Raw genomic sequence first — 24,023 nt, forward strand, 5'->3', positions numbered from 1 at the left:
ATCTGAGAGGGTTATTAGAAACATTATATTTTGTGAACTTTAAAGTACTAGGTAGATGTGAACAATTATTATCTATGGAATTGCATAGAAAACTTTTGTTCTACCTATTATGGTCTCGTTATTGGAGCTGTCTTATCATTCTAGGAACAATATTTTTTCTATGATGGCATAGGGTTTCTTATGTTTTAAATTTGTAGTTGCACAGAGAACATAATATTGGAAAACAAAGGCAAAAATGAATTTACTATAATCTCTTCTGCCATTCCATTTAAGAACTCATTGCCAAGGCTTCTTCTCCCTTCATTATCATAAATAGAGAAACCTAGGATTCTGATCCTTCAAGATCTTACCAAGAGTAAAAGTTGATGTTATACTCCTGGATTTAATGCTCCACAAAGACCCACTCCAGTGCTGCATAATGGTGTGGAAGTGACCCTGGGTTCTTGAAGGATATTCTAAAAGATCACAACCTACAGTGGTTTCTATCATGCTTATAATAACAATAGCTAATATTTATGTAACCCTTACTAGGTGCCCCTCACTCTGTTAAGCACTTGAATCAACTGTCTGTGTATACTATACAAGTAACTTGCTAAAACAAAGGTCAAAATTAGCACAAAACTATAAAAAAAAGGATGAAAACTGCATGGCATACAATGAAAACAACTTAATCATGACCTTTTTTAATAATTGATCGACAAGGAATGAAGAAAGGACATCAACACTGAACATAAGAATTTCATACAGAAGTTTAACCAGCAGAAATAAACTACCACAAAAAGGAGGCCATTTGTTATTGTTCAGTAATTTTTCAGTTGTGCCTAACTCTTTGTGACCCCACCCTGCTTTTTGACAGAGAGACTGGAGTGGTGTGCCATTTCCTTCTCCAGCTCATTTTACAGATTAGGAAACTGAGGCAAAAAGGGTTAAGTGACTTGCCCAGGGTAACATAGCTAATACGTGTCTGAGGCCAGATTTGAACTCAGAAAGATGGGTCTATGAGTCTTCCTGACTTCAGGCCTGTCATTCTATCCAATAAGCCACCTAGCTGCTCCAAAGAGGCCAGAGCAGAGCCTAAAATGTGCCTTATCAATTATTTAATTTACTTTCGAAAGCACAGATATGGTAGGCAAAGGCAACACCAATTTAGAACACACTTATCTGTAAATTCTTACAGAGAAGGCTGGTGGAACAGTATCTTTTCACAAAGGACAGAGACACATTAGAGGGTAGAATCAATTTAGGGGAAACTTGCAAAAGGCCAAACTAGCAAAATTATCCTGAGGCTATTAAAGGATAAAAATGGATAGAGAACAATAAATAAGAAAAATGAAATGGATCTCCAAAGGTTTTTATGGCAAATTGTCATTACCATCAAGGACAATAAAGCTGCCACACTTGGATTTTAAAATCAGAGTCCAAGATGCATTTACAAGTGGTAAAATGGCACTAACTAGAGGAAAGATGAAAAAGGGAGCCAGATTAAAGCAAGTGCATATGAGTGAGAAGTGACCCAACTGTGGAAGAATTGAAGGACCAATTCACAAAGTATCTGAAGGAAGGGAAAATTCAATACAAAAGTTTTAGGAGAAAAAAATTAGACATTATTAAAACCAAACCAAACCAAACAAAAAATGTAACTGGAAAACATCAACAATCTCTGACCTAATTGTTTACTCAAATGTATATAAAGCTTTCATGAGAATCGTCTAAACAAACAGTGAGGGAATTATCAATTATTCCAATTATCCCTACTAATAGAGAAGAGACAGGTTTTAGCTGGCCATTTCCCATAATAAACCACCTCTTTATTATTATACAATTGAATGAAAGATGAAGAGAATAGAAGATCCCACTTTGCTTATTGTCTAGTGATAATACAAAAGTTTTTGATTCTAGTAGAGCAAAAGACCACCTTGCAGGCCTTCTGGAAATGAATTTCCTACTCATATGTCAGAATCATTTACAAGTCACTGATATACAAGAATCCTCTGGTTATAAACATCAGGGGAGACATAGAACAGGGAGACATATTCTGGCCATAGATTTTTGCCAAGGTGGTTGAGAAGATCCATTTCAGAGTCTAAGTTAGAGAGAGATTGACTATAGATAGTGAGATGTTTAGTTTTTGTTTTTGTTTTTTGGCAAGGCAATTGGGATTAAGTGACTTGCCCAAGGTCACACAGCTAGTACAAATGTCTGAGGCCGGATTTGAACTCAGGTCCTCCTGACTCCAGGGCCGGTGCTCTACTCACTGCGCCACCTAGCTGCCCCGATAGTGAGATGTTTAAGAAGTACCTATTTATAGATGATATTGTCCTGGTTGTATCAAGCCCTAGTACATTGCAGAGTTTTCTGGAAGAGATCTGTAAGTCTTAAATGAATTTGGCTTAGTGATCTACACAGTAAATATGAGTGGATGAAGAATATTTATTGCTCTCTTTGTGACTTGCCTTTTTAGAGCTTGTCTATCAAGATCTAGGACAGACAATTAAAATGCACAGTAGATCTGGTCCAGAGTTAAACCCTGAATTACCTTGAAGGGACTAAAAATTTCCTTTAGTGATTGCAAACTTCTCCAGGAAGGAAAGGTTCATCTTTTAAACACTAATGTTTTATTGTTATTATTTAGTTGTGAGATGCAAGAGTGTCTGAAGCATTGAAAATAAACCTGACATAGGAGTGGAAACTGAGAGGCTTATGATGGGTTCAGACATGCTGTAACATATAATAAATGAAGAACTTCAAAGAAGAAGAGAAAATGATGTTATCAGGGAAATGTATGATCCAAAAAGAAGACGGACTCATGGCAAGTTTGAAGGATAACAGGTTGACATCCCAAGTGTTATATTACTATCCTTACAATTTCTTTTCTTATCCTTTTTTTTCTTTTAGATAAATACTAAAACTTAAATATGTAATAAGAAAAGAAAAAGAAACATTATAAACTTAAATATTAAACAAATATAAAAGAAAAAAAGAAAAAAAAATGTCATGTGCACAGCAGAACATAGGAGAGGATTCAGAATATATAGCGATAACCTATCATTTCAAAAAAGCCTATATATTAAACATTGTATGCTATATTGAAAGCTGTCCCTTTTTTCTTTGCTTCCTTGTAGGTTTTCTTTTGTTCTCTGCTGTACACTTTTTACTTTGTTCTTTTCCCCCCCTTCCTCACCTCTACCCGTGACCCCAAGGCTATAACTGAGCATGGATATATTTTTATATAGGCATTGATATATACATGGAGGTATATACATACATATATATATATACATACATATATATATATATATATATATACATACATACATATATAAACACATACTTTCCCTAAAAGATCGTATTCCCAATCTTGTTTTTATGTTTGTGCATATCTCTTTTTTCTATCTCTCCTAACTCCTCTACTTTACTTCTACCTGCTACCTTGCCCTCCTGTTAACCTACCCTCACTTCAGCAATCCCCCCTTATCCTCCCATTCCCCTAAATCTAAACACCCTTTTATATACCCCTTTGACCTATTCTGTCTCCCTCCCCTCTAAAGTTCCCTCCCTTATCCTCTCATTCTCCCAACTCTAAAGACCCTTTTACATCCCCCTTTTAATCTATTCCCTCACCCTCCCTCTGAAGATCCCTCCTCTATCTTCTCCTCCCCTCCCAATCCCCTTAGAGTTTTATTTCTTTTTCAATTTAGAAGACTTTTATGCTCTTCTAGATGTACATATACTTTCCCCTCTGATACCCATTCTCCATGAAAGTAGGTACTAACACCCAATTCCCCATATAATTCCTCTGTATTAGTTCTTCCTCTTGAGCCTCATTTGTATAGATAATTACTCTTTTAGCTGTTCTTGAATGGTTTTACTTTTTGAAGTCATATCATACTCAGGTTTACCCCAATCTTTCTTATAATCTACCTAATTACTGGTAACAATCTTAGGTTTTACATTTTCCATACATAAAAGGTAAACATTCCATCTTTGTTTAGTCCCTTGTGGTCATTGGTATGTTCCTTATATTTCTCTTGGCTCTTGTATGTCAAACCTTCTATTGGGTTCAAGGTGTGCTTTTTTTTAAGAGTCCTGAAAGCCTGACAGTTCATCAAATGTCCATCTTTTTCTTTCATTCAGAATTATGCTTAGCTTTGCTGAGTATTATAATTTTGCGCCAGAGCCCCAGTTCTTTTGTTCTTTGATATATAATGTTCCAAGATCTGAGATCTTTTAGCGTTGCCAACGCTAAGTCTTGTGTGATTCTAATTGTGGTACTGTCATATGTAATTTTTTGTTCTTGTGGCTCATTATAATTTGTCCTTGATCCGGGGGTTTTGGAATTTAACTATAATATTTCTGGGAGTTTTCCTTGTAGGATCTCTTTCAGGTGGTGATTGGTGTATTTTTTTCTTATTTCTACTTTCCCCTCTTATTCTAATGCTTCAGGACAACTTTCTTTAATTATTTCTTGTATTGTTGTATCAATATTCTTTTTTTTTTATCAGAACTTTCAGGAAGTCCAATTATTCTTATGTTTTCGCTTCTTGATCTGTTCTTTAGATCCATTGTTTTTCTTAGGAGATGTTTCACATTCTCTACTACTTTTTTATTCTTTATATTTTGTTTTTTAAATTTCTCCATCTCTTACAACTTTGCTGGCTTCCCCTTGCCCAATTCTGATGGTTTTCAAGGTGTCATTTTCTTCCTTAAGATTCTGGATCTCCTTTTCTAATTGGCTGACTTTCTTGTCATAAACTTCTTGTTTTTCTTGTATTATTCTTATTTTTCTTTTTTAATTTTTCCTCTCTCTCATTTGATTTTTAAAGTCTTTTTTAAGTTCTTCAATGAATTCCTTTTGGCAGGTGACCATTTCACATTACTCTTTGGGATAGAAGAGGGTTTCTTTACTTTGGTATCCTCCTCTGAGGATGAACCCTGGTCTTCTCTAGTTCCATAGTAGCTCTCTATGGTTGGATTCTTTCTCCTTTGCCTGTGCATTCTAAAAAAAAATTAAGTTTTTATAATCACCTCTAGTCCTGGGGTATGGGGGATGGTTCTTCTGGCCTCTAATCCTCTTCAGTTCTCTCTTGTGACCTTGAACTCAAATCAAGATTTCCAGCCTCCTGTAAATGCCCACAGCCAGGGGCCTTTTGCCCTACTGCTTCTGCACTTACTGGGGATGTGCTGGTTCCTTCTCAGCCCAGCTGCTCTCCACAGCGCAGCTGGGTCTGGCATTCCTTACCAGCAGAGGTTCCCTAGATCTTCCCCAGGTCAGATGCCCAACTCCTATCACAGACCCAGGGGTAAAAGTTCCTGTGGCAGCCTCTCAAACCAACTAACCCCAGGGCTTGACTCTTGTTGCTTTACCAACTTGCTGCTAGTTGTTAAAGTGGACCCTAGCCTGGAAGTGTTTACTCTTCCCTGGAAGGAATTCTCCTGGGAATTTTCTTTAGGTCTTCTCCAGCTGTCCAGAGAGAACCCCTGTTCTGCCCCTAGTCTTATTTATTTCACCACTGTATTGTTGCCCAGAGGCACTATTTTATCTCTTTTTTTTGGAGGAAAATCTTGAGAGCTTGAAATTTTCTTACTCCTACTCAGCCATCTTCCCACAATCCTCTCTAACCTTACGATTTCAAGAGAAATAAAGGAATACCTCTGGAATGAATGGTACATTATCTGTAGCAAACTTAGGAGAGAATAAGAACCAGAGTTGCACAGGATGGTTTGCTAGGAATGACCATCAGTCCTCAAAGTTGGAGGGAACATCCAAAACAGTGTGGTCACAAATGTATTTGAGTAGGTTCAACTTCACTGGTTTAAGTATAAATCTGTAATTAGCCCTTCTTGATATCAAAGGATCTTGGAATTTAAAGGGAAGAAACTTTACAGACCATGGAGCACAACCTCTTTATTTTTACAGATGAGGAAACTGAGGTTCAGAGAAATGAAATTACTTGCCTGAAGGAACACAAGTTAATTTAGACAGCTTTAGGAAAAAAGTAAGGAAGAATTATCTTTTGTTACAAGAATTCAGGTTGCCCAAGAGAAAGTACACGTCAGAAACTTTTAAGATGTTACTTATTTTCCTTTCTATCACCTTCCTTAGACAAGGGAGATCTATGCTTTTAGCCTACCGCTTTCCACAGCTTGGTGAGTGTCTTTCTTATTGATTTGGTTTTGACAAAGATTGATTAAGTGCCTGCTATATGTATGTGCAAGTTACAGTGTCCCCAGGGAAGAAAAAGACATATGAAGTCTCATAAGTCAATGAGAGATGCCACCAGTACCTCAACACTTCCTCCCACAAATGTCAGTGAATATATGAGTGGATGTACTGGAATAATTTGTATTGGAAGGAAAAGAAACCTCATAAGCTATCCTTCTGTGGCAACTGGGTTTTTCCAATAATAGCCTTGTTACTTTGATAAATAGAACCCCAAAAGAGAGAAATTGCCATTGTAGAGTAGCATAGCATTGTTCTATGAGTCAGGCTCAAAATTAGCTTTAATATGCATTTTGGATATTTATTTTTTAGGACAAGAGCGAGGTCTGTTTTTGCTTTTAGGCTTTTACCTTTTAGCAACTTTTATTTCTTCATTGGTTGACACAGGGATCTAGGGAAAAGACCCCAGAGCATTGGGTGGAGCATCTAAGAAGAAGAAATGGACAACATTCTCATAGGGGGAAAATGTGTGGAGTCTATTCCAATGCAGAAAATATCTAATGAGATCGTAGATCCTTTGAAGAATAAATATTTCTTTATTCCCTTCTCCTTTCCCTCCTTTTGTTCTTTAATGAAAATCTAATAGAAATAACACATGTAGGTATCTTTGCCAACTATGTATAATTTGATCTAATGAGATGAACAAACTATATCCATTTCTGAAGGAGAAAAGTAAAGATAATAAAGTCTATCAGTCAACATTTTAAAGCATTGTTAACCCCTAAAATAAACTGTGGGTTTCCATCACAATTGAATGATGAAAACCAACATTATTCAGCATTAAGTGATTTTTAAGACCACTTGTATATTATCCTCATTAGCATTCAACTCAGATATATTTAAAGATCTCTCTCATCTGCTCAAGGCACGATTCTACTTAAAAAAAATGAATGAGGGCTTATGTTCTAAATACAGGATTTTATTTTCTATATGATATTCCACCAAATCTTTTCATGTTTTCATAGTGAATATCAAAGAGTAAAAAAAAAAAACCCCAAAAACTGCAGATATTGTTGTAAAGGTTGTTGTTATTTGTCCTTTGTTCTTAAAGAGAACTATGACATCAGGGAGGTGATGACATGAGATGCAAGTGAATTGGATTTAAGTGAGGCAGGGCTCTCCTTGGGAGCCATCTGAGTCCAGTGGCCAGATATAGACCAGGACAACTGGAGATGGCCCAGGATGCAGAGGGGGACCTTGGCCTTTTCAAGCTAAGATCTTTAACAGAACTCAGTCTGACTGAGGCAACACCCAGTCAATGATTAAGGCTTAATAAGAAATGTAAAGACAATAGTAATGATCAAACCCAGATATTTGGCTACCTATCAGAAAAGCTTAATCAGTCTGGTTGCCTATGACAGTGACCTGATTATTTTGTTTCTTGAAGGTATTGCCTCTACTCACTGAAATCCACTTCCAAAAAGCCTCTCCCCAGTGTGGAGGTAGCCATGGGTGTTTATGCCAGCCCAGAAAGCTGTGGCATTTCCTGCCAATCTAGAAAGACTTCAAATACATGTTTGGTGATAGGTTACATATGATTGTCATCAGAGGACCAACCTATACAACATTAAAAATGCTGGCACATCAATACTAAGTTGGATATACGATAATGAGCTTTTTTGTTGGTTTTCTTTTTGGATGCAGCAACATTTATGTGTTATATTCAGGAACAGAGAATCTGCAGACTGTATTGGTGGGAAGTAACTTCACATATCTTTGACATACTGAAGCAAAGACATATACTCTAAGGAGGTCCCATATACACCAATATATTTATAATACTCTCTGTAGGAGCAACAAACTAGAAACCAGGTAGATGCTCATCAAATGGGAAATGGCTAAATTAGATGCGGCATATGAAAGTAATGGAATATTACTATCTATAAGAAATTATAGACATAGAGAATTCAGAGAAGCCTGGGAAACATTACAAGCCTTTGCAAAGCAAAGTCAGTAACATCGGGGAAATACTATATACAATAACCTCTAAATGGGAATAAATAGAGTGAAAACAAAACAACGGAAGTGGAATGCTGTGAAATAATAACTAAGACCAGCCTCAGGAAGAGAGTATCAAGGAAAAGAGAGTCACTAACAGTGGCAAAGGCTGCAGAGAGGTGGAGAATGAGGATTGAGAAAAGGTCACTGGATTTGGCAACTAAGACATCCATAGTGACTCTGGAGAAGATCAGAAGTCAAACTGTAAGGAGTTAAGAAGAGACTGAAAAAGAAAATCTGTCTATTGCAGATAGCCTTTTCAGGAGTTTAGCCACAATATGCAGAAGATACATAGGAAAATAGTTAAGCTGGATGGAAAAATCAAGTGAGGGTTTTTTTCAGGATAAGGCAGTGATGGGCATGTTTGTAGGTAGTAGGAAATAAGCAGTAGAGAGGGAGAAAAAAGAAAATAAGGTCAAAGAGTAGAAATGACAGAGGGAGCAATCTGTTTGGGAAGAAGGAATGGAATGGGATTGCTTGAACAAATAGCGTGGTTAACTTTGGTAAGAGATAAGGCCACTTCATCATGTGAGACAGAGGTGAAGGAGGAAAAAGTGGCAGAAAGAACCTGAACGATAGGAGATAAGAAAAAAGAGGAGAAGAGAGAGTTCATGGCGAATAGCCTCATTTTTTTTTTTTCTGTAAAATATGAGGCAAGGTTCTCAGCTGAGAGAGTTGGGGGAGTGGAGGGGAAGTCATGGGAGGTTTGATAAGGGATAAGAAAATTTGGAAGAGCTTCTGTGGAGAGTGGGATGGTAAATTGATAAAGGAGGTAAAGTAGGATTGTCTAAAAGCAGTGATTGTTCAGTTGAAGTTATGTAAAATGAATTTATAGTGGACTTGGGCAGACTAGTCGCATGATTTTCTCCACCTTCATTCAGCAGCACATGTGTAGGAGCTTAGGCGATGAATGGTGGGAGTGATTCAAGGCTGAGGTTTGGCAGGGTGTAATTGGTGATATAAGGAGGGTTGGGATTCAACAGAAAAGAATAATGTAGAGATGAACTAGGTTCACTAAGGAGTCAAAGAGGAAAGAATGTCTCAGGACAGATGGCCTAGGAGAGAAGTGAGAGGTCAAGAGATTGGAGGTCACATTGATGATCAAGAATAGGGTTATATAAGAGAATGCAGAGGAAGAGGTGAAAAGCCAATAGGTTATGTTTAGATAAAGGGATTTCAATATTTTTGAACACAGAAGTGGTACATTCATGAGTGATGGCAAGATCAAGAGTATGACCATCTTTGTATGCAGCTGAAGTGGGGTGGTGGAATAGCTAATGGGAGGTGAGTAGGTTGAGGAACTGAGTGGTTAATATATTTGAGAAAGAATCAATATGTATGTTGAAGTTCTTTAGTATGAGGTGGGAGTTGGGGAGGAACTAAAAATTGTAAACCAGGCATCACACTCATTGAGGATGAAAGAGGAGTGATCTGGGAATCTGTAGACAGCTGCTACCAGGATTTAAATTCGGTGGTAGACATAAGTAGCCTATACTTCAAAGGAAGAGAGGTTACTGAGTGATGAAGGAAAGGAAAGAACCTGGAAGTGGCAATGGAGAACAAGGAGTGTTCCAACTCCCCTGACTTGAGTTGAGGAAAATGAGTCAGGTACAGCTAGAATTAGCAGGGTGGCCAGGGCCAGGGAGGCTGTGTCCTTAGGAAGGATACACTTTTTGGTAACAGCTAGACAGGAGGAGTGGGTGAAGATGAAAGGACATTTGTTGCTTATGGAACAGGCATTGCAGAGGGCACAAAAGGCTGGGTGAAATTAGGATGAAACTTTGGGGTGGGAGAGAGGGTTGAAGGGGATGAGAATGAGGAATTAGGTGGTAAGGGGTATGGAATGGAGTTTGGATGATAATCTACAGGTGTTCTGAGTCACAGGAAGTGAAAGATATGATCAGATATGAGAATGACCTTCTGAGTGAAGAGTCTTACCAGGTATGATAATGTCATCGTTGAGAGGAGGGCATTGCTCCTCTACTCTCAAAAGAGAGGTATAACATGAAATGGGAGACCTGAAAGCAAAGAGAAGGTTATTCTTTGCACTGGAGTTTTTCCATATTCCAGTTGAAAGATTGGACTGGAAGCAAGACATGAAAGATGCCTTGTGCTAGTATTAATGGAAGTGGTTGCTTTAAAGCAAATGGAGGATGCCTGACCCAGTCCCTTGTAGCTGTTCCTCAAGGGACATGCTGCACCCAGAAAGGACAGTTCTATTGGGAAATGTAGATGATATACAAAGAAAAGTTAGAAATAAGAATTTATATTAAAAAAATCTGAAGTATCGCCAACAGTATCTTTTCTTTTCTACTAGAAGATATCAGGAATTATATCATATACCTAATTTCATCACTACACTCATTCTTCAAATTGCATATGTTCAAATAAACCTTAAATTACTTGACATAAGCAAATTTAAGTCATACAAAACAAAATTAGAAATCAATCTATAATTTACATGCTAAACAATATTAAATTAAATAGAATCCTTAATGAGAAACAAATGCTTTCCCTCCAAAAGAAATTCTATAAACGCATTCCTGTTTATTCTATTTATAATTGTTAAGTTTCCACTTCTTAGAACCAGTTTCAGATTCCTCTGGCTCAGTTCATTAGAAAACAAAACAAAACAAAACATAACAAAAAAACAAACTCTAAACACATTTTCAAAACAAACTTTCTTTCCCCTAGAATTGTTTGCAAAGCCCCTTGATATTAAGTTTATTTTTTATTTCTATATAATATAGGCTGCTCAACTTATTCATCATTATTTCTCCTTTTTTTCCCCCAAAGTACTTTTATGTGAGAGAATCAAGTCAGCTCAGTTATTACTAAATATTGGAATAATGTGACTTTTCCTTAGTAACAATTATGGACTAGGGGAGTACAACCCTTGATAATATTACTTTGGAAGTAAACTAAAATAAAATGTAAGCTAGTTATACATTAATGGCATGTGGGATTTTGTGCAATATATCTTAAAAATGAGTCAACCATTCATTAGATTTTAAAATAGTAAATATGGAGTTCTCCCCTCCCCCTGAAATGCAGCTTATAGTGGTTCATCAATGTTTTTTCCAATATAGCACAACAAAAATGATAACTAGAACTTATATAATGCTTTTAAGGGACAGCAAGGTGGTTCTGAGTCACTGGGAGTAAAAGGTTTGATCAGATGTGAGAATGACCTTCTGAGTGATGAGTTTTACCAGATATGATAATGTTCATTACTGAGTGGAGGGCATTGCTCCTCTACTCTCAAAGGAGAGGTATAGCAGGAAATGGGAGACCTAAAAGCAAAGAGAAGATTGTTCTTTGCACTGGAGGTTTTCCATATCCTAGTTGAGAGATTAGAATGGAAGCAAGAGATGAAAGATACCTTGTACTAGTATTGATGGAAGTGGTTATGGATAGAGCACGGGGCCTGGAGTCAGGAAGATCTGAGTTCAAAGGTGACCTCAGATACTTACTAGCTGTGTATGCCTGACCAAGTCAATTAATCCCTATTTGCCTCAGTTTCTCATTTATAAAATGGAGACATACTAGAGAAGGAAATGGCAAACTACTCCAGTACGGGGTCGTGCAGAATATGACTTTAACAACAATGCTACTTACTGCTACTGTGGCTATGTAAAACCAATAACACCAGCACACAGAAGGGCTGCCAGCAGGTTCTTTCATCTGCTTTTCTAAGGAAAGCAACTTTAAGGGGTTAACAATCTTACTTTAATTAAATATACATATACCATTCACTTAGTTTAGGGAGAAAAGCCAGAATCCTGAGCTTCAGAGCAAATACAAACAGAAATTACAAATACAGACAATATAAACAGATCAACATTTCTGTCTAATCAAATCACAATACATAGTTACCAGAGAAGCACCAACATCATGGTTTTCAAAGCTGGGGCAGGGGTGGGGGTGGGGACTGCTTCAAGGCCTTCACCAGAGTCTCATCGCCAACACTTTTTCAATGAGTGTGCCCCCAAAGGCAAAACGCCAACCTCAGATCTTATATACTTGTCTTTGGGTCAAGGACAATAACCATTCAACTCAAACCCACATGACCTAAATACTTCTTCAGGGTCAAAGGGTGTCATAACCATTCAACTCAAATTTATGAGAACTAGGCCTTCCCTGCATGTAAGCAGGGCATCAAAGACCCAATTCAATCAAAAATTCCTTAGTGCTGAGAAGCACTTCCAAAACAAAAACAACAAAAAGTTCACTTTCCTTGCCATTATATTTGAAAGGCAAGACTCATCACAGGTACTTGAATACTTCAGCATTCTAAAAGAGAAAACAAAAAAGTCCCACCCTAATTACCATAACAATGACAGAATTTAACAACAACATATAGTGTTTTAAAGTTTTAAAGCTCTTGAGAAATATTATTTCATTTTATCATCACAACAACCTTGTAAGATAAGTGTTATTCCCTCTCCCCACCCCCCATGAGGAAACTTGGGCTAAGAAAGATTAAATGATTTGCTCAGGGTAAAACAACAAGGAAGTAAGTGTCTGAGAACAGATTTGAACTCCTGTCTTCAGCACTCTATCCACTGGACTGTGTGCCTCAATAATTATCTATTTTATTTTATTTTTTAAAAAATTAATTTATATATTTTCAGTTTTCAACATTCACTTCTGTAAGTTTTAAGTTTTCTCCCCCTCCCTCCCCAAGATAGCATGCAATCCGATATGGGCTCTAAACATATGTTCCTATTGAACACATTTTCACATTAGTCATGTTGCACAGAAGAATTATAATGAATGGGAGAAACCATGAGAAAAACAAAATAAAACAATACAAAAGAGAAAATAGCCTGCTTCACTCTGCATTCCTACTCCATAGTTCTTTCTCTGGATGTGGATGGCGTTTTCCATCATGAGTCCTTTGGAAAAGTTTTAGGGCCCTGCACTGCTGAGAAGGGCTAAGTTTATCAAAATCAGTCCTAGCTCACTGTGAACTATTGTGAACAATGTTCTCCTGGTTCTGCTCACTTCACTCAGCATTGGTTCATACAAGTCTTTCTAGGTTTTTCTGAATTCTTCCTGTTCATCATTTCTTATAGCACAATAGTATTCCATTACATTCATATACCACAATGTGTTTAGCCATTTCCTAATTGATGGGCATCCCCTTGATTTCCAGTTCTTGGCCACTATGAAAAGAGCTGCTATAAATATTTTTGTACACATGTGTGTCCTTTTCACATTTTTATTATCTCTTTAGGATATAGCCCTAGAAGCAGTATTGCTCAAAGGGTATGCACATTTTTATAGCCCTTTGGGCATAGTTCCAAATTACTCTCCAGAATGGTTGGATCAGCTCACAGTTCCACTAACAATGAATGAGTCTTCCAATTTTCCCACATCCTCTACAACATTTATCATTTTCCTGTTTTGTCATGTTAGCCAAAATGATAGGTGTCATGTGGTACCTCAGAGTTGTTTTGATTTGCATCTCTCTAATCAACAGTGATTTAGAGCATTTTTTCACATGATTAGAGACAGCTTCAATTTCTTGCTCTGAAAACTGCCTGTTTGTATCCTTTCACCATTTATCAATTGGGGAATGACTTGTATTCTCATATATTTGACTCAGTTCTTTATATATTTTAGAAATGAGGCCTTTATCAGAGACCCTAGTTGTAAAAATTATATCCCAGTTTTCTGCTTCCCTCTTAATCTTGGTTGCATTGGCTAAGGTTGTGCAAAAACTTTTCAATTTAGTGTGATCAAAATTATCCATTTTTTATTTTATAATGTTCTCTATCTCTTGCTTGGTCATAAATTCCTCCATTCTCTATAGGTCTGATAGATAAACTACTCCTTGCTCCCCTAATTTGTTTATAGTATCAGCCTTTATACCTAAATCATGTACTTATTTGGACTTTATTTTGGTATACAGTGCTAGACCTTGGTCTATGCCCAGTTTCTGCCATATTATTTTCTAGTTTTCCCAGCAGTTTTTGTCAAACCAAATTATCCAATATTTATCTATTTTAAATTACCCTAGTAGTGCTTTCTATATCAATCCCACTTTTTAGAGAAGGTATTAAAAAGCATGCTTTTCCCCATGTCTGGAGTCTTGTAGGATATCTGGAAAAGCCCAAAAGCCAGAATGATAACATAAGTAGAGGTAGACAGACAAGCAGACTTTGCGATTCATTTTGTTGTTAGGTGACTACATTATTTATTACTGCTATGTCTCTTGTGATAATGTTTCCTAAGCTTTAGAGGTTAGCTTTCACTCTAATATTCAATGTCACTCCTGCAATTATACTATAGTAGGTGGTAGCAAATGAAAAGGCATATTTTGAAATAGCATGATTTCAGGAGGAAAAGATTTAATGTGGCAGGATGAAGGGTAAGTATTACCAACAGATTAGCTGTTTCTCTATTCTAGAGCATACTTTTTAAAGTTCACATGAATAAACTTCATTCTTCTGAAAGCTCTACTATTAGAAAAATGAAAATTGCTTAATCTGTGAAATCATTACCTACCTTATATTGTTAAGTGACTCTCTGACAACAGGTGAAATGACACCTTAGGATACAGAGAACTCCACAAGAGCAATGTCTTTGTTTCTACGCAGAAGAATATACTGCGACAGTAGGCTGACTGATACTCAGTGACTCACTGGCAAATAGTATCCTGGATTTTCACTGATCATCAAATGTGTCTCAGAGGAGAAGGTACGATGGAATGGAAAACTCATTCAATTTAGAGTCTGAAGATGTGGTTTAAAATTCTGGTTCTGCCACTTATTTCCTGTGTGACACCAAGTAATATATTTGAACTTGCTTGCCCCATTTTCTTCATCTATAAAATGATTGGGTGGAATATGTGACCTCCAAGTTTCCTTCCAACAACAACAAGAAATACTATGAGGGACAGATAGGTGTCACAATGGATAGATAACCAGCCCTGGAGTCAGGAGGACCTGAGTTCAAATCTATCCTCAGATATGTTCTAGTTATATGACCCTAGGCTTAATCCCAATTGCCCCCAAACCCCCCCCCCCAAAAAAAAAGAAACACTATGATCCCATGATTGTTTGAATGATTTGGAAATGGTTTGGTTTAAAAATATATATTAATTCATTTCTTTTGTTTTAACAAGGCCTACATTTTTTTTTTTAATGTAGCTTTGTCCTCCCCATCCCAAAAGGCCAACCTTTGTGTTGTAACAAGGAAGACACTATCTGCATCCAAAGACAGAACTGATAAATAGAAGTATCTATAGAATTATACACACAAACACACATACAAATATATATGTATACACACACATATTTGTGTCTAATGCTAGCCATCTCTAGGGTGAGGTGGGGGAGAGAAGAAAAAAGAAAAAAAGAAATTAACATTATAACTTTATTATATATTTAAAAGAAATAGCAAGTTGTACACAGCAGATTTGCAGTGTCATATAAAATTATCTATTTTTATTCTACTGTTATGGAAATGCTTATTTCATTTCATAAATTAAAAAATAAAATAAAAAATTTAAAAGATAAAAAACCAAAAAAGAAAGAAAGAACAATAAATGGTCCCCCCCCACTTGGGAATACATAACATTACAATAGGTTTTGTTTATAATGTGTTAAATTCATGGTGACATGATTTTGACCTATACAGGTTTAAGGTTCTAAGCACAATTCTTTAATTCCAGGAGAAATACAGAGTTTGTATTAATGACATGTAACAACAAAGTTGCAAGCAGCTGCTGTGGGGTGAAAGACCAACAACACCAGCACATAGGAGGGCTGCTAGCACATGTTCCTTGGTCTGCTTTTCTAAGAAAAGCAACTTTAAGGGGTTAATAATCTCACTTTAATCAAAAATACATATATCATTCACTTAGTTCTGGGGGAAAAGCCAGCACCCTGAATTTCAGAGCAAATACAAACAGAAATTACAGAGACAATATAAACAGAGCAAACACACACAGTTATCAACAGACAGGCCTCTAGCCGTGTGACCAAGGAATTACATAGTTACCAGAGAGAGAGAGAGAGTTTTCAAAGCTGGGGGGCTGCAGCAGCTACCCAGAGTCTTTTCTGGCCAAATCACGTGACACTCTTCCAGTGAGGGAGAACCCTAAACAAAACGCTAATCTCTGAGTTTATATACCCTGTTCAGGGTCAAAGGGCATCACAATCATAGGACTCAAACCTATGTGAACCCTTGACATAAGCGGATCATCAAAGATTCCCCATTTAATCAAAGAAACAAAGGCCAAATTCATCAAGGGCACTTGATTACAACAAAGCTCCAAAAGAGAAAACAGTAAAAAAGTCCCACCCTAATTACCAATACATGACATAAGGAAAGCACTTGAACCACTCATCTGTCAGTCTGGGTTCATTAAGTACTCATTATGTATAGTTGCTTCCTAGCTAATGTGCTATTTAAATTCAAATGATAAATTTTAAGTTAGAGAATATGAAGTTTATAAATTATAAAACTCAAGCTGTATAAGACCAGAGAATAAAAGTAAAACAACTTCTGGGTTTGATAAGGGAATTGAAACGAATTTAAATCGCTTCCATTTGCCTTTCAGACCCCAGATGTTATGATATCTACTTTGTTCAAATATTTGGAGTTTGAAATTCTTGCTGTATGTGCTATGACAATCCCAGACAGCTTCATCAGCACCCATTCTTCAAATTTGCAGGGGATATTTTCATTGGGGTGAAACCAATTACCATATTTTAAATGATCATAACTTCTTATAGTATGAATTCAATCACTTTAAGCGATTTATTATTTGCACTAATGGGGACCTAACTGTCTCTCTGATGAATTCAAAGCACTTTATAGCATCTACCTAATGAAAATTCCTATAAAAGTTGGAAAATTGAGGCACCCAAGAGGTTAAGTATGGCATTTAATGTCAAGTAGCACCTAAGAAAAAGAAGCAGACCCCATATTCACATCATTCATTCTTTTAATCACATTTTTTTCCCTTTAATTTCTGAACACATAAGCCTATTATGAACCTGATTAATTAATGACTCTAATTCCATTTGGAAAAGTAAATGGTTCACCTTTTAGGATTGCACTGCTTCTTCTCGTACTAAAAGTGATAACTTTTAATACCAGTCTCTAAAGACTTTATGTAACTTTCAAGCATGTGGCTATTTCCATAAATCCTCATTTATTCAGATCTGATAAATAATGTATTTGTAATACCTAGATGAATAAAAGGACTAACTTTCTATAGTATGTTTTTAAGGTGTTTAAGATGTATTATTTTTCTCTCCATTGCTATTAAAAATCTTATCATACCAGATTTGTATAATAATAATAATGATGATAATAACAATAACAGCCAGCATTTCTGTAGTGATTTTTGGTTTGCAAAGTACTTTACATATATTAACTCATTTTTTTATAACAATTTGTCCCATTTCATTGGGTATTTATCTAGGAGTCTGAGGATTTTTGACTCAAAGAAGTGGTTGTTGTGATTGAATGTATCAAAAATACAGTTAGGGTAAGAGGTAATAAGCTTTTTGGGTGATACACATAGTTTATCATATCCTGTAATTCTGACCTAGAATCTTGCAGTACAAAATAGGCACCGTCGTCTTAGTGTTTTTATAACTTGAATTCCTATTATAGTTGCATGCAAATTGATTCCTAAAATGAAATAATTTCAAAGCAATAAAGTCCAATTATTTTAAGAACTGATTCTTTCTTGTCTGATACTTGACACAAAACTCACTCTAGTGATGCAGTTGGAGTTCTGTTAAATCTACACAACCCTAGACAAAGTGATTCCGCTATCCAGTTGCATCAGTGAGCACTTAAATATGGCCCCTGCCCTGGAATCAAAGAAGATGCTGAGTATTTTGGAGGGTCACAAAGATGGCAGTTTTATTTAGTCTGCTTCCTTATACACATATTGTACTCTTAAATTCAGCAGGAAACACAAAAGTGTCCTGAACAAAAACTGTCCTCATGACAGTTCATGGGGGGCAGACATCGATCATTCAACATTTATTGTTTCCTATGTTCCAAGCACTGGACAAGGCATTGGGAATACAAAGACAAAGAATGAAAACTATCTTGATCACAAGGAGCTTACAGATCTCCATCACCTTTGTTTCACTTAAGGCTAAAGCATTGATACATGTCTAAAATTATTAAATACACACACTTCTCAAAAGCAACGAATACTTATATTTCGCAGATGGACTCAACTGTACTTACACTGTAGAGCTATACAATGTATTTCAATCCTACAGTGTGGCAGGGTATAAGGAAAAGAGATGCTTTTTACATGATTTGTTAGTTCATAATGGAGTTCACTAACAACAGCTCTCAATGTCATCAAATCTGTCATTTAAAACAGTCCCCTCCACCACCACCAAATGCAGAAGCCAGTAGAATCACATTACTGTTATGTCACATACAGTAAAATATCTGGTTTTTTTTAATCAATGCTGTACAATACACACAAGCCAAACCCTTGCATACAGAATCAGCAAAAGCAGGGAATGTGTGCTATGTACTCCTGGCAGATTAGTTCACAATTAGCAACCCTTGTTTAGGCTGTGGAAGCTTATATGGATGTGGATGCTGTTTGCAAGCAGGCAGGCTGGAGAGTCTGTATGAAGTAACATCTTGAGAAAGCAAACTTTTCAAGCTAGGAACCATATATTCTTTATTATTAAGGACAATAAGACTCTTAAGTTCTATCATTTTCAGATGACTCAAAATTCCACAGAATCTGCATGCTTTATCAGTAATCAATAAAGTTTTTTTGAGGGGGCAGGGGTGGGGGTTGGACCTTTGTTATCACTGGTGTAGTAAAATCCCAGAGAGGAAACTGCCTTCACCAATGCAAGTCAACCACTATTATGCCACCTATATTCTTAAGAGAGTTGCCTGGGGCCATTTGGTTAACTTGGCCAGGGTCACAAAGCCAGCATATGACTGGAGAAAAACTTGAACCCAGGTCTTCCTGACTTGGAGGTTGGTTCCTTACTCATGACTCCAACTACCTCTCTAATAAGTAAAGACATCTTAGACAATATTTTCTCGCAAGGCCAAATGGGCAAAGTTGTTAAGGCCATGATTCATTTTTTTTGAATATCAATAATGATGCAGTTGTCATCACGGAGAGCTGTGATTTGAATGCACTTGATTACTTCTTCACAGAGGCACATTTACCTATCATCTTTAAGTGGAGGACCAAAAACTCCTTTGCAAGGAATCTGTTAATACCAAAAGCAAATAAGATCTGAGGCTTTCATACCATTCAAATTGCCTGACTATTATAAGTTTTTGACAAATTTCTTAGGGAGTTTTCCCAGGAGATGAGAATTTAGAAGGAGGAACCAGTGTCATTTCCATCTAGATTCAAAATATGTACTAAGGAAATTAAAAATCTACTTTTGATTTATAAGGTAAACATTAAGAAAAGCATGAGCATCTAAGGATGTCTTAGAGTTGGTTATGTTGCTGTATTGAGCTAAACCAATCATACCAGCAGAAAAGCTTAATAAAAAGGAGAATTTCAAGTACATTTATAATGAGGACACTTTTACAGCACTGCTAACTAATATTAGAAAAATATCAATTGCTGGCTGTTTTCCTTGATGAACAGTTCTTTGCAAAACTTTGCGAACTGGCACAAACTCATCAACAGATTAATATGACTGGTACATTTTCAGGTACCCCAAAACAAATTGCACTTATTGAGGGAAATTGCAAGTCAATTTAAAATTCACTGCCCATGCAATTTACCAATGTTTCATGAACATTTTGCTTTTATCATTAAATGAATTTTTCAGGAAGTCCTACATTTTTGAAATATTGGATGTACAAATGAAAAAAAAAACTCTTTAGATCATCTTTTTAGACTGTTCTATCAGTTCTGTTAGAATTCATCACACTTCCAGGTAAGATCCAAGCAGTCCATTTAAAGCAAAGCAAGAGTTTCAGGTCTTTTAGGGTTTTCTCAGTTTCAGTGTTTTTCTTACATAAAAGGCTATCTTTCTGGAGCCATTGTTAATGAATGCAAAGATTTCTTGGCATGTTGGACTCACTACCATGAAGTCCCTTTCTAGAAGGTTTGAAAGATAGTGACTTCTAGGGCTATAGCAATAGATCGTGTTTCATCCACATAGAGAACCACCACTGAGGAAATTCCTTCTGTCAACGCAGTTTGGCTCCTTCTCTGCGACTTAGAGAGTTGTCTATAGCATTAAGCAGTCAAGTGACTTTTCCCAGTGCCATTTAGCTAGTATGTGTCAGAGGCAGGTCTTAAATGTAAGTCTTCTTGGTTCCAAAGCCAGCTATCTATCATTATTGCCATCTCCTGATGGATATAAGATCACATCTAAGTAAAAAGGGATTGTGGAGATCGTGTAGACAAAATTTCTCTCCTAACAGCGAAGGGGAGATTAAGTGACTTTCCTTGGGGATTAAGTGATGGAGCTGTGATTTGAAACCTGGTATTCTGATTCCAAATTTAGCAGTCTTAATGGGTGGCTAAATTGATAGAGTTTTGGTCTTGGAGTCAGGAAAATCTTAAATTCAAACCTTAAGTTCAAATCCTGATACAGACACTTACTAGCTGTGTAACCCTGGGGAAGTCAGATAGCCTCTCTCAGTCTCAGTTCCCCAATCTGAAAAAGGGGATAATTATAATAGCATCTACCTACCAGTGTTGCTGTGAGGATCAAATAAGATAATCTTTGCAAAGTGATTTGCAAACCTGAAAGAACTATATAAATACTAGTTACTGTCATTGTCATCATCATTATCATCATCACTGATTTCTACTATCCCACTCTGTCTCAAATGACACCATTGCTTTTTACTGTGGAAGCTTTACCTTAGCTGCACTGGAAAAGAATGTATCCACACAATACCTGAGAGTACTAAAGCAACTACTTGAAAACAATGTCATCTACAGAATGGAACTTCATACAAATCGTTGACAAAATCCATGTACACACAAGTATCACAGGAATCAAGAAGTTTCTCATCTACTGTTATGCTCATACCTTTAAGATGAATTTACCAACAGTTTTCTGTAAAAATTAAGCATCCTAAAGCACTGAATAAATGCTTGTTGACTGACTAAATTACCAGGTATTGAACAGAGGAAAATATTCTGTCTTTCCTCTAGTCGTTTCCCCTTGCTAACAGAAATGAGGCAGGGAAAGAATGCTCAGAACCCCTCTCAGTTATGAGTTTACACAGATTAGTCTGGTGTCAGTTCTCAACACTAGCCAACGTCCCCAGGTTGGATTAACGTCTTGACAATTCCAGGTGGACAGAGAATAGCAAGGCCCCACCAAAGGTGGGGAATAAAAAGACATGATTGACCTCCAGTAGAGGTGGTAATCAAGAGGGAAACACAGCATCGTGCATAATAAATTTGAGGCAATCAGAAGGCACTGCATACAAGTAGTTCCTTAGCGCAAGAGTTCTCAAGGTCCATGGACCCCAAAACCCTTTCAGAGAATCCACAGGGCCAAAATAAATTTTTTAATAGCACTTAGATGTTATTTGCCTATCAAAATACTGCATTTTACAATTACATATCTGTGTCACACTAGATTTTTAGAAGTGGGAAGGAATGGTGGATGACCTCATTTTGGGGGGGGGGCGGCGTGAAGTGTGAAACAAGGTTTTCAGCTGAGGTAGAAGAAGGTTTGGCATAGGAGACTTGAGGACAGAAGACAAAGTTTGGAACAGGTGCTGTGGGGAGTAGGATACAGAATCTATTGGGGGGTAGAATCACTAGCTTGTTATAATGAGGACCCAGTTGAGATTAGACAACCTATATTTGTAGTGCATCCAATCAACACTGTTTTATGATTTCCTCTAGCTTTGTTTAAGAGCATGTGAATAGGAGTAAAGGAAATGGTTGATTGAAGTAATTCAGGGTTGATGTTTAAGAAAATGTATTTGGTGATAGGATGTAGGTCCAAGGAATTTGAGGGTGGAGGAGAGAATATAGAATTGAATTGGTTCTTCATGGGGTCAAGATTAGAAGAGTGTAGCAATATCAGGGTAGGTGGCATATTTACTGATGACTTACAAAAAACATGTAGAATGGACAAACTATCCTTGTAAATATCATTCCAATTTTCCATTGTCATAATTTTAAGGCTGTCCTCTTCATTTTGAGATTGACTAGCTGCTAGTGATTTATGGAACTCCTTTGGCAGACATATGGAGATTTCTCCATAGTTTAAGGATGGGGACTAGGAACCAGAAAATAGAGAATTAGGAGCAGCAATAAATAAATAAATAAATAAATAGATAAATAAAAAAATAAAAGGAATGCCAAGGGCAAAAAGCAGTTTTCTTTTTTTGTTAATATTTATGAAATAAGGGGCTTTCTGAACCAGTAGAGATTTGCTTTGTCCAAGTGCTACTTTTTGAATTAATGTATGCAAAACACTGTTCTAAATTGAAAATTTTTAATTAAATTTAAAAAATGCATGATCCCAAATAATACAATAAGATCCACTGATACTTTTAAGGGGGATAAAGTGACAAAGTAATTAAACTGATGTATACTTTAAAAGTGGAAGTCACATATGATTTGTATGCCATCTTCTCAAATTACACAAATATAAATAAAACAACCTCCTTTCTGCAGTCCTGAAAGGGCACTGAAATTAAATCCTGATGCCAAGATGAAACAGGTATTGGGATAAAGAAATTTACAGTAAATGCTCCCTTCTGTTAATGGACCATTCGTTTGTGCGCACACTGTTCTACCGGGTAACTGGACATAAATTATGAATTTGACATCTAGTGATAGATGATTATTTCTGACATAATGAAGTTATAATGGCAGGAATTTGCCCATTGTTTGGATATTAAGTGATCATTTATTGTCCCTGCACCAGGTGTGATGGTGATAGGCCATACAAATCACTGAGAAGAAATGCCAAAAGTGGGTTCCTTTACTGATAAAGCACTGCACATGTTTATTAATTTAGCAGCTTGTCTTAGGTCTCCCCCATCTGCTCATTTAAAGCAGATAGTCTTACTATAAATATTTCAAAAGTTAAATGTGGGGCCAAAAATATTAGTCTTGGAGGGAGGGCTGAGGAGTAAGAAAGCTTTGGTTTTAAATACAAAATTACATTCTTCTTTCATCCTAGATTAGTTTAACAGAATGGGGGGCAGGGAGATGGTTTTTAATAGGACATTCATTTCAGATTAGTGCTGCTTGAGTGTAGGTCATCATAAATGATTCCAGTCTCCAGCTGTTGCCTGTGCCAGGTGGGAAAATGACAAGTTCCAACAATGTCACAGTATGCAGTTCCATAAAGTGCAAAATGAAGCTCTCCAGAAAATCTCCATAGTAGAAGTTCACAGCTATTTCCAAGTTCATCACGTAATAGTTTAACCTATAAAGGACACTGTTTAATTTCTATGGCATTTTTTGTTTTCTTTTTGTGGGGAGGGGGAGAGGCAGACTTGTCATATTTCAACCACATGTAGTTCTCTAAGGATTTACTTACAGGACTCTACTCTCTCTAAAATGCCAACATCACTTTTTATGTAATGGGGAAAAGCAGCAGCGGTGAATGTGAATGTTTTCCCTTTCTGTAAAATCTGAAGGTAGGAAGGAGCACAAGACTTTGACATTTCCATTTGGACACAGGGTTTTATGTGCCTGTGAAACAGATACAGCTCCGGGTTCTCTCTGAGAGAATGATTATTAACTAACAAGGAGCTCTGCCCTGAGGTGCCTTTATGAAATGAACACACACACATTTTAAATGAACAAGTACAAGAATTCAAAATAAAG

At 36.7% G+C, this 24,023-nt stretch overlaps 1 protein-coding gene across 1 annotated transcript in view; it reads right to left on the reverse strand.

Annotated features, from left to right (window-relative positions):
- ADGRL3 (adhesion G protein-coupled receptor L3) overlaps positions 1-24,023 on the reverse strand; it is a 373,586-nt gene that overhangs the window by 265,622 nt on the left and 83,941 nt on the right. The window lies entirely within an intron of this gene.

This window comes from Trichosurus vulpecula, chromosome 6 (genome assembly GCF_011100635.1).
Source record: "Trichosurus vulpecula isolate mTriVul1 chromosome 6, mTriVul1.pri, whole genome shotgun sequence".
NCBI classification, from domain to species: domain Eukaryota; kingdom Metazoa; phylum Chordata; class Mammalia; order Diprotodontia; family Phalangeridae; genus Trichosurus; species Trichosurus vulpecula.